Below are 10,019 nucleotides of genomic sequence, written 5' to 3'. Positions count from 1 at the left end.
AGAAGGATCGAGAATAAGGGCTGTAGCCAAGTGATCGAAGGGGACAGGTGCGGATCAAGGATTGAGAGCCAGTGAGAGGGTTTGAGAGTAGGGGCGTGGCCAAGGGTCAAAGGATGGCCACGCTGGGGATGAAAGGGGTCTATAGGTGAGGCTGCTGCTGCTGAAGTCGGGGTCTTCGCCTGTCAAGTTACAACTGTGTCTTCAAAAAAGAAGCATCAAAGGGCAGTCTCCTGGAGTCGTTACAACTGGTGTCAGAAGGGCTGATATCATTGTCACGATATAACCGGAGGAAAAACCCACCTGAAGCGACTTTGGATGAGGAAGAGAACAAAGAGGAGACCCCTTCAGTCAGCCCCAGGAGGTGGGGTGTCGGTCAACAACCTCGCTGGATTTAGCGAGTGAAAAAAACCCTGCAGTAATGGAGAGGTGCCCCCCCTTCCCCCGCTGCTTCGCTCCATACAAAAAATACATCTGGAGGTTAATTATTCACAAGCTTTGGCTTGGGAAAGTGGTGAAGTTGGATTGACCACCACCTCATAGAAATATTTAACAAAATAGAATGTATTGTTATATGATGTAGATTAGGAGGTTTTGAATACGACTAGTTGCATGTTTATTAACACCCACCTATCTATACATAAGTGCCATGAGATCTGGGTTACACTTGATAACGAATTATGGAAGTTTTGTATTAAAGTAGTGAACCTAAGGATCATTCAGAAGATATGCAATACAAATCGTCAATTCTCCATGACCAAAATAATATGTATTCCAGGGGTATAACCAGAGCATGCCCAACCGCCTTTGCCTTCCCAGTAGCTATCGTAGCACGTGGTAGCAGAAAATTATGTTATGCGGGGGGGGCGCCTCCCTCTGATATATCACGTACCATGCGAGAGTTCCAACTGCGATGCGAGAGTTCCAACTGCGATGCGAGTGCTGTGAACCCTGCTCACGACGCGAACCAAACATGGCGGTGGTGAAGACACACCCAGATGCAAAAAGGTTCACGACCTCAAGGCAACAGCTGCTTTGTGAGAGGAAATCAAAAGGACCCCAACTGGCCAAAATTCCTGATAAGCTTCACAAAAATACGTGAGAACACTTCAAAGCTTCAACGATTTGATGCGCGTGTCGATACCCCATTCGATATCAAATCTAATGCCTTAACTACTCGGCCACCATGACACCCTGATGCATGTGTTCTTCCAACGAATATCTAAGCTTATTAGTCCTGTCCAATAACCTCACATTACTTATGAACATTGAAAAAATAAGTGAAAGAACTTCAAAACGTCATGGACAGGATTTGAACCTGTGCGGGGAGACTTTATTGGATTTCGAGTCCAACGCCTTAACCACTCGGCCACCATGACACTGAAACCTATATTCCTCTGACATATATCTGAGTTTCATAGTCTTGTCCAACAACTCAAAATTACATCCAAATAATATATAAGAAAATGTCGAAGCATAATTGCCAGTTGAACGTGAGAGGAGATATCCCATTGGTTTTCAAGGCCAATGCCTTACCCATTCGACACTGAAATCTATGTTTGAACAGATACCTGAGTTGCTTAGTCTTATCCAATAACTCAACATTCTTTATAAGCTTCACAAAAATACGTTAGAACACTTCAAAGCTTCAACGATTTGATACGTGTGTAGATACCCCATTCGATATCAAGTCTAATGCCTTTACTACTCTCGCACCATGACACCCTGATGCATGTGTTCTTCCAACGAATATCTAAGCTTATTAGTCCTGTCCAATAACCTCACATTACTTATGAACATTGAAAAAATAAGTGAGAAAACTTCAAAACGTCATGGACAGGATTTGAACCTGTGCAGGGAGACCCCATTGGATTTCGAGTCCAACGCCTTAACCACTCGGCCACCATGACTCTGAAACCTATATTCCTCTGACATATATCTGAGTTTCTTAGTCTTGTCCAACAACTCAAAATTCCATCCAAATAATACGTGAGAAAATGTCAAAAAATCATTGACAGTTGAACTTGAGAGGAGATACTCCATTGGTTTCCAAGGGCAACGCCTTACCTATTCGACCCTTCAATCTATATTCGAACAGATATCTGAGTTGCTTAGTCTTATCCAATAACTAAAAATTCCTTATAAGCATCACGAAAATATGTGAGAACACTTCAAAGCTGCAAGGATAAGATTTTAATGTGTTGTGGAGATACCCCATTCGATATCAAGTCAAATGACTTAACTACACGGCCACCATGACACCCTGATGCATGTGTTCTTCCAACGAATATCTAAGTTTATTAGTCCTGTCCAATAACCTCAAATTACTTTTAAACATTGAAAAAATTTCAAAACGTCATGGACAGGATTTGAACGTGTGCGGGGAGACCCCATTGGATTTCAAGTCCAACGCCTTAACCACTCGGCCACCATGACACTGAAACTTATATTCCTCTAACAGATATCTGAGTTTCTTAGTCTTGTCAAGCAACTCAAAATTACATCCAAATAATATATAAGAAAATGTCGAAGCATAATTGCCAGTTGAACGTGAGAGGAGATATCCCATTGGTTTTCAAGGCCAATGCCTTACCCATTCGACACTGAAATCTATATTCGAACAGATATCTGAGTTGCTTAGCCTTATCCAATAACTCAAAATTCCGTATAAGCTTCACAAAAATACGTGAGAACACTTCAAAGCTTCAACGATTTGATACGTGTGTAGATACCCCATTCGATATCAAGTCTAATGCCTTTACTACTCGGGCACCATGACACCCTGATGCATGTGTTCTTCCAACGAATATCTAAGTTTATTAGTCCTGTCCAATAACCTCACATTACTTATGAAGATTAAAAAAATAAGTGCGAAAACTTCATGGACAGGATTTGAACCTGTGCAGGGAGATCCCGTTGGATTTCGAATCCAACGCCTTAACCACTCGCCACCATGACACTGAAACCTGCATTCCTCTAGCAGATATCTGAGTTTCTTAGTCTTGTCCAACAACTCAAAATTCCATTCAAATAATATGTAAGAAAATGTCAAAACTTAATTGACAGTTGAACTTGAGAGGTGATACCACATTAGTTTTCAAGGCCAACGCCATACCCATTCGACCCTGCAATATATATTCGAGCAGATATCTGAGTTGCTTAGTCTTATCAAATAACTCAAAATTCCTTATAAACATCACAAAAACACGTGAGGACACTTCAAAGCTTCAACGATTTCATATGTGTGTAGATACCCCATTCGATATCAAATCCAATGCCTTAACTACACGGCCACCATGACACCCTGATGCATGTGTTCTTCTAACGAATATCTAATTTTATTATCCCTGTCCAATAACCTCACATTACTTATAAACATTGAAAAAACAAGTGAGAAAACTTCAAAACGTCATGGACAGGATTTGAACCTGTGCGGGGAGACCCCATTGGATTTCGAGTCCAACGCCTTAACCACTCGGCCACCATGACACAGAAACGTATATTCCTCTAACAGATATCTGAGTTTCTTAGTCTTGTCCAACAACTCAAAATTCCATCCAAATAATACGTAAGAAAATGTCGAAGCATAATTGCCAATTGAACGTGAGAGGAGATATCCAATTGGTTTTCAAGGCCAATGCGTTACCCATTCGACACTGAAATCTATATTCGAACTGATATCTGAGTTGCTTAGCCTTATCCAATAACTCAAAATTCCTTATAAGCTTCACAAAAATACGTGAGAACACTTCAAAGCTTCAACGATTTGATACGTGTGTAGATACCCCATTCGATATCAAATCTAATGCCTTAACTACTCGGCCACCATGACACCCTGATGCATGTGTTCTTCCAACGAATATCTAAGCTTATTAGTCCTGTCCAATAACCTCACATTACTTATGAACATTGAAAAAACAAGTGAGAAAACTTCAAAACGTCATGGACAGGATTTGAACCTGTGCGGGGAGACCCCATTGGATTTCGAGTCCAACGCCTTAACCACTCGGCCACCATGACACTGAAACCTATATTCCTCTGACATATATCTGAGTTTCTTAGTCTTGTCCAACAACTAAAAATTCCATCCAAATAATACGTAAGAAAATGTCAAAAAATCATTGACAGTTGAACTTGAGAGGAGATACTCCATTGGTTTTCAAGGCCAACGCCTTACCCATTCGACCCTTCAATCTATATTGAGAAAACTTCAAAACGTCATGGACAGGATTTGAACCTGTGCGGGGAGACCCCATTGGATTTCGAGTCCAACGCCTTAACCACTCGGCCACCATGACTCTGAAACCTATATTCCTCTGACATATATCTGAGTTTCTTAGTCTTGTCCAACAACTCAAAATTCCATCCAAATAATACGTAAGAAAATGTCAAAAAATCATTGACAGTTGAACTTGAGAGGAGATACTCCATTGGTTTTCAAGGGCAACGCCTTACCTATTCGACCCTTCAATCTATATTCGAACAGATATCTGAGTTGCTTAGTCTTATCCAATAACTAAAAATTCCTTATAAGCATCACGAAAATATGTGAGAACACTTCAAAGCTGCAAGGATAAGATTTTAATGTGTTGTGGAGATACCCCATTCGATATCAAGTCTAATGCCTTAACTACTCGGGCACCATGACACCCTGATGCATGTGTTCTTCCAACGAATATCTAAGTTTATTAGTCCTGTCTAATAACCTCACATTACTTATGAAGATTAAAAAAATAAGTGCAAAAACTTCATGGACAGGATTTGAACCTGTGCAGGGAGATCCCGTTGGATTTCGAATCCAACGCCTTAACCACTCGCCACCATGACACTGAAACCTGCATTCCTCTAGCAGATATCTGAGTTTCTTAGTCTTGTCCAACAACTCAAAATTCCATTCAAATAATATGTAAGAAAATGTCAAAACTTAATTGACAGTTGAACTTGAGAGGTGATACCACATTAGTTTTCAAGGCCAACGCCATACCCATTCGACCCTGCAATATATATTCGAGCAGATATCTGAGTTGCTTAGTCTTATCAAATAACTCAAAATTCCTTATAAACATCACAAAAACACGTGAGGACACTTCAAAGCTTCAACGATTTCATATGTGTGTAGATACCCCATTCGATATCAAATCCAATGCCTTAACTACACGGCCACCATGACACCCTGATGCATGTGTTCTTCTAACGAATATCTAATTTTATTATTCCTGTCCAATAACCTCACATTACTTATAAACATTGAAAAAACAAGTGAGAAAACTTCAAAACGTCATGGACAGGATTTGAACCTGTGCGGGGAGACCCAATTGGATTTCGAGTCCAACGCCTTAACCACTCGGCCACCATGACACAGAAACGTATATTCCTCTAACAGATATCTGAGTTTCTTAGTCTTGTCCAACAACTCAAAATTCCATCCAAATAATACGTAAGAAAATGTCGAAGCATAATTGCCAGTTGAACGTGAGAGGAGATATCCCATTGGTTTTCAAGGCCAATGCGTTACCCATTCGACACTGAAATCTATATTCGAACTGATATCTGAGTTGCTTAGCCTTATCCAATAACTCAAAATTCCTTATAAGCTTCACAAAAATACGTGAGAACACTTCAAAGCTTCAACGATTTGATACGTGTGTAGATACCCCATTCGATATCAAATCTAATGCCTTAACTACTCGGCCACCATGACACCCTGATGCATGTGTTCTTCCAACGAATATCTAAGCTTATTAGTCCTGTCCAATAACCTCACATTACTTATGAACATTGAAAAAACAAGTGAGAAAACTTCAAAACGTCATGGACAGGATTTGAACCTGTGCGGGGAGACCCCATTGGATTTCGAGTCCAACGCCTTAACCACTCGGCCACCATGACACTGAAACCTATATTCCTCTGACATATATCTGAGTTTCTTAGTCTTGTCCAACAACTAAAAATTCCATCCAAATAATACGTAAGAAAATGTCAAAAAATCATTGACAGTTGAACTTGAGAGGAGATACTCCATTGGTTTTCAAGGCCAACGCCTTACCCATTCGACCCTTCAATCTATATTCGAACAGATGTCTGAGTTGCTTAGTCTTATCCAATAACTCAAAATTCCTTATAAGCATCACGAAAATATGTGAGAACACTTCAAAGCTGCAAGGATAAGATTTTAACGTGTTGTGGAGGTACCCCATTCGATATCAAGTCAAATGCCTTAACTACACGGCCACCATGACACCCTGATGCATGTTTTCTTCCAACGAATATCTAAGCTTATTAGTCCTGTCCAATAACCTCAAATTACTTTTAAACATTGAAACATTTTCAAAACGTCATGGACAGGATTTGAACCTGTGCGGGGAGACCCCATTGGATTTCAAGTCCAACGCCTTAACCACTCGGCCACCATGACACTGAAACCTATATTCCTCTAACAGATATCTGAGTTTCTTAGTCTTGTCCAGCAACTCAAAATTACATCCAAATAATATATAAGAAAATGTCGAAGCATAATTGCCAGTTGAACGTGAGAGGAGATATCCCATTGGTTTTCAAGGCCAATGCGTTACCCATTCGACACTGAAATCTATATTCGAACTGATATCTGAGTTGCTTAGCCTTATCCAATAACTCAAAATTCCTTATAAGCTTCACAAAAATACGTGAGAACACTTCAAAGCTTCAACGATTTGATACGTGTGTAGATACCCCATTCGATATCAAATCTAATGCCTTAACTACTCGGCCACCATGACACCCTGATGCATGTGTTCTTCCAACGAATATCTAAGCTTATTAGTCCTGTCCAATAACCTCACATTACTTATGAACATTGAAAAAACAAGTGAGAAAACTTCAAAACGTCATGGACAGGATTTGAACCTGTGCGGGGAGACCCCATTGGATTTCGAGTCCAACGCCTTAACCACTCGGCCACCATGACACTGAAACCTATATTCCTCTGACATATATCTGAGTTTCTTAGTCTTGTCCAACAACTAAAAATTCCATCCAAATAATACGTAAGAAAATGTCAAAAAATCATTGACAGTTGAACTTGAGAGGAGATACTCCATTGGTTTTCAAGGCCAACGCCTTACCCATTCGACCCTTCAATCTATATTCGAACAGATGTCTGAGTTGCTTAGTCTTATCCAATAACTCAAAATTCCTTATAAGCATCACGAAAATATGTGAGAACACTTCAAAGCTGCAAGGATAAGATTTTAACGTGTTGTGGAGGTACCCCATTCGATATCAAGTCAAATGCCTTAACTACACGGCCACCATGACACCCTGATGCATGTTTTCTTCCAACGAATATCTAAGCTTATTAGTCCTGTCCAATAACCTCAAATTACTTTTAAACATTGAAACATTTTCAAAACGTCATGGACAGGATTTGAACCTGTGCGGGGAGACCCCATTGGATTTCAAGTCCAACGCCTTAACCACTCGGCCACCATGACACTGAAACCTATATTCCTCTAACAGATATCTGAGTTTCTTAGTCTTGTCCAGCAACTCAAAATTACATCCAAATAATATATAAGAAAATGTCGAAGCATAATTGCCAGTTGAACGTGAGAGGAGATATCCCATTGGTTTTCAAGGCCAATGCCTTACCCATTCGACACTGAAATCTATATTCGAACAGATATCTGAGTTGCTTAGCCTTATCCAATAACTCAAAATTCCTTATAAGCTTCACAAAAATACGTGAGAACACTTCAAAGCTTCAACGATTTGATACGTGTGTAGATACCCCATTCGATATCAAGTCTAATGCCTTTACTACTCGGGCACCATGACACCCTGATGCATGTGTTCTTCCAACGAATATCTAAGTTTATTAGTCCTGTCCAATAACCTCACATTACTTATGAAGATTAAAAAAATAAGTGCAAAAACTTCATGGACAGGATTTGAACCTGTGCAGGGAGATCCCGTTGGATTTCGAATCCAACGCCTTAACCACTCGCCACCATGACACTGAAACCTGCATTCCTCTAGCAGATATCTGAGTTTCTTAGTCTTGTCCAACAACTCAAAATTCCATTCAAATAATATGTAAGAAAATGTCAAAACTTAATTGACAGTTGAACTTGAGAGGTGATACCACATTAGTTTTCAAGGCCAACGCCATACCCATTCGACCCTGCAATATATATTCGAGCAGATATCTGAGTTGCTTAGTCTTATCAAATAACTCAAAATTCCTTATAAACATCACAAAAACACGTGAGGACACTTCAAAGCTTCAACGATTTCATATGTGTGTAGATACCCCATTCGATATCAAATCCAATGCCTTAACTACACGGCCACCATGACACCCTGATGCATGTGTTCTTCTAACGAATATCTAATTTTATTATTCCTGTCCAATAACCTCACATTACTTATAAACATTGAAAAAACAAGTGAGAAAACTTCAAAACGTCATGGACAGGATTTGAACCTGTGCGGGGAGACCCCATTGGATTTCGAGTCCAACGCCTTAACCACTCGGCCACCATGACACAGAAACGTATATTCCTCTAACAGATATCTGAGTTTCTTAGTCTTGTCCAACAACTCAAAATTCCATCCAAATAATACGTAAGAAAATGTCGAAGCATAATTGCCAGTTGAACGTGAGAGGAGATATCCCATTGGTTTTCAAGGGCAACGCCTTACCTATTCGACCCTTCAATCTATATTCGAACAGATATCTGAGTTGCTTAGTCTTATCCAATAACTAAAAATTCCTTATAAGCATCACGAAAATATGTGAGAACACTTCAAAGCTGCAAGGATAAGATTTTAATGTGTTGTGGAGATACCTCATTCGATATCAAGTCAAATGCCTTAACTACACGGCCACCATGACACCCTGATGCATGTGTTCTTCTAACGAATATCTAGGTTTATTTGTCCTGTCCAATAACCTCAAATTACTTTTAAACATTGAAAATTTTTCAAAACGTCATGGACAGGATTTGAACCTGTGCGGGGAGACCCCATTGGATTTCAAGTCCAACGCCTTAACCACTCGGCCACCATGACACTGAAACCTATGTTCCTCTAACAGATATCTGAGTTTCTTAGTCTTGTCCAACAACTCAAAATTCCATCCAAATAATACGTAAGAAAATGTCGAAGCATAATTGCCAGTTGAACGTGAGAGGAGATATCCCATTGGTTTTCAAGGCCAATGCCTTACCCATTCGACACTGAAATCTATATTCGAACTGATATCTGAGTTGCTTAGCCTTATCCAATAACTCAAAATTCCTTATAAGCTTCACAAAAATACGTGAGAACACTTCAAAGCTTCAACGATTTGATAGGTGTGTAGATACCCCATTCGATATCAAATCTAATGCCTTAACTACTCGGCCACCATGACACCCTGATGCATGTGTTCTTCCAACGAATATCTAAGCTTATTAGTCCTGTCCAATAACCTCACATTACTTATGAACATTGAAAAAACAAGTGAGAAAACTTCAAAACGTCATGGACAGGATTTGAACCTGTGCGGGGAGACCCCATTGGATTTCGAGTCCAACGCCTTAACCACTCGGCCACCATGACACTGAAACCTATATTCCTCTGACATATATCTGAGTTTCTTAGTCTTGTCCAACAACTAAAAATTCCATCCAAATAATACGTAAGAAAATGTCAAAAAATCATTGACAGTTGAACTTGAGAGGAGATACTCCATTGGTTTTCAAGGCCAACGCCTTACCCATTCGACCCTTCAATCTATATTCGAACAGATGTCTGAGTTGCTTAGTCTTATCCAATAACTCAAAATTCCTTATAAGCATCACGAAAATATGTGAGAACACTTCAAAGCTTCAAGGATAAGATTTTAACGTGTTGTGGAGGTACCCCATTCGATATCAAGTCAAATGCCTTAACTACACGGCCACCATGACACCCTGATGCATGTTTTCTTCCAACGAATATCTAAGCTTATTAGTCCTGTCCAATAACCTCAAATTACTTTTAAACATTGAAACATTTTC

The 10,019-nt window shown here is 39.7% G+C and overlaps 14 non-coding genes across 14 annotated transcripts; all 14 read right to left on the bottom strand.

Annotated features, from left to right (window-relative positions):
• Positions 1-1,294: 1,294 nt before the first annotated feature.
• On the bottom strand, positions 1,295-1,376 carry TRNAS-CGA (transfer RNA serine (anticodon CGA)). The gene has a single exon. It is a non-coding gene; the product is annotated as a tRNA-Ser (tRNA).
• A 449-nt stretch (positions 1,377-1,825) lies between these two features.
• TRNAS-CGA (transfer RNA serine (anticodon CGA)) lies at positions 1,826-1,907 on the bottom strand. Its single transcript has one exon. It is a non-coding gene; the product is annotated as a tRNA-Ser (tRNA).
• Positions 1,908-2,351: 444 nt separating this feature from the next.
• On the bottom strand, positions 2,352-2,433 carry TRNAS-UGA (transfer RNA serine (anticodon UGA)). Its single transcript has one exon. It is a non-coding gene; the product is annotated as a tRNA-Ser (tRNA).
• A 971-nt stretch (positions 2,434-3,404) lies between these two features.
• On the bottom strand, positions 3,405-3,486 carry TRNAS-CGA (transfer RNA serine (anticodon CGA)). The gene has a single exon. It is a non-coding gene; the product is annotated as a tRNA-Ser (tRNA).
• Positions 3,487-3,935: 449 nt separating this feature from the next.
• Positions 3,936-4,017, bottom strand: TRNAS-CGA (transfer RNA serine (anticodon CGA)). Its single transcript has one exon. It is a non-coding gene; the product is annotated as a tRNA-Ser (tRNA).
• A 196-nt stretch (positions 4,018-4,213) lies between these two features.
• TRNAS-CGA (transfer RNA serine (anticodon CGA)) lies at positions 4,214-4,295 on the bottom strand. Its single transcript has one exon. It is a non-coding gene; the product is annotated as a tRNA-Ser (tRNA).
• Positions 4,296-5,273: 978 nt separating this feature from the next.
• TRNAS-CGA (transfer RNA serine (anticodon CGA)) lies at positions 5,274-5,355 on the bottom strand. The gene has a single exon. It is a non-coding gene; the product is annotated as a tRNA-Ser (tRNA).
• Positions 5,356-5,804: 449 nt separating this feature from the next.
• Positions 5,805-5,886, bottom strand: TRNAS-CGA (transfer RNA serine (anticodon CGA)). The gene has a single exon. It is a non-coding gene; the product is annotated as a tRNA-Ser (tRNA).
• A 444-nt stretch (positions 5,887-6,330) lies between these two features.
• TRNAS-UGA (transfer RNA serine (anticodon UGA)) lies at positions 6,331-6,412 on the bottom strand. Its single transcript has one exon. It is a non-coding gene; the product is annotated as a tRNA-Ser (tRNA).
• A 449-nt stretch (positions 6,413-6,861) lies between these two features.
• TRNAS-CGA (transfer RNA serine (anticodon CGA)) lies at positions 6,862-6,943 on the bottom strand. The gene has a single exon. It is a non-coding gene; the product is annotated as a tRNA-Ser (tRNA).
• Positions 6,944-7,387: 444 nt separating this feature from the next.
• On the bottom strand, positions 7,388-7,469 carry TRNAS-UGA (transfer RNA serine (anticodon UGA)). Its single transcript has one exon. It is a non-coding gene; the product is annotated as a tRNA-Ser (tRNA).
• A 971-nt stretch (positions 7,470-8,440) lies between these two features.
• Positions 8,441-8,522, bottom strand: TRNAS-CGA (transfer RNA serine (anticodon CGA)). Its single transcript has one exon. It is a non-coding gene; the product is annotated as a tRNA-Ser (tRNA).
• Positions 8,523-8,966: 444 nt separating this feature from the next.
• On the bottom strand, positions 8,967-9,048 carry TRNAS-UGA (transfer RNA serine (anticodon UGA)). Its single transcript has one exon. It is a non-coding gene; the product is annotated as a tRNA-Ser (tRNA).
• A 449-nt stretch (positions 9,049-9,497) lies between these two features.
• Positions 9,498-9,579, bottom strand: TRNAS-CGA (transfer RNA serine (anticodon CGA)). The gene has a single exon. It is a non-coding gene; the product is annotated as a tRNA-Ser (tRNA).
• Between the last annotated feature and the right edge of the window lie 440 nt (positions 9,580-10,019).

This window comes from Petromyzon marinus, chromosome 63 (genome assembly GCF_048934315.1).
Source record: "Petromyzon marinus isolate PM22_M1 ecotype Great Lakes invasive population chromosome 63, UKy_Petmar_22M1.pri1.0, whole genome shotgun sequence".
Classification (NCBI taxonomy): domain Eukaryota; kingdom Metazoa; phylum Chordata; class Hyperoartia; order Petromyzontiformes; family Petromyzontidae; genus Petromyzon; species Petromyzon marinus.
Note: the sequence above shows the minus strand (reverse complement) of the source record. Positions and strands in the feature narration are given on the sequence as shown.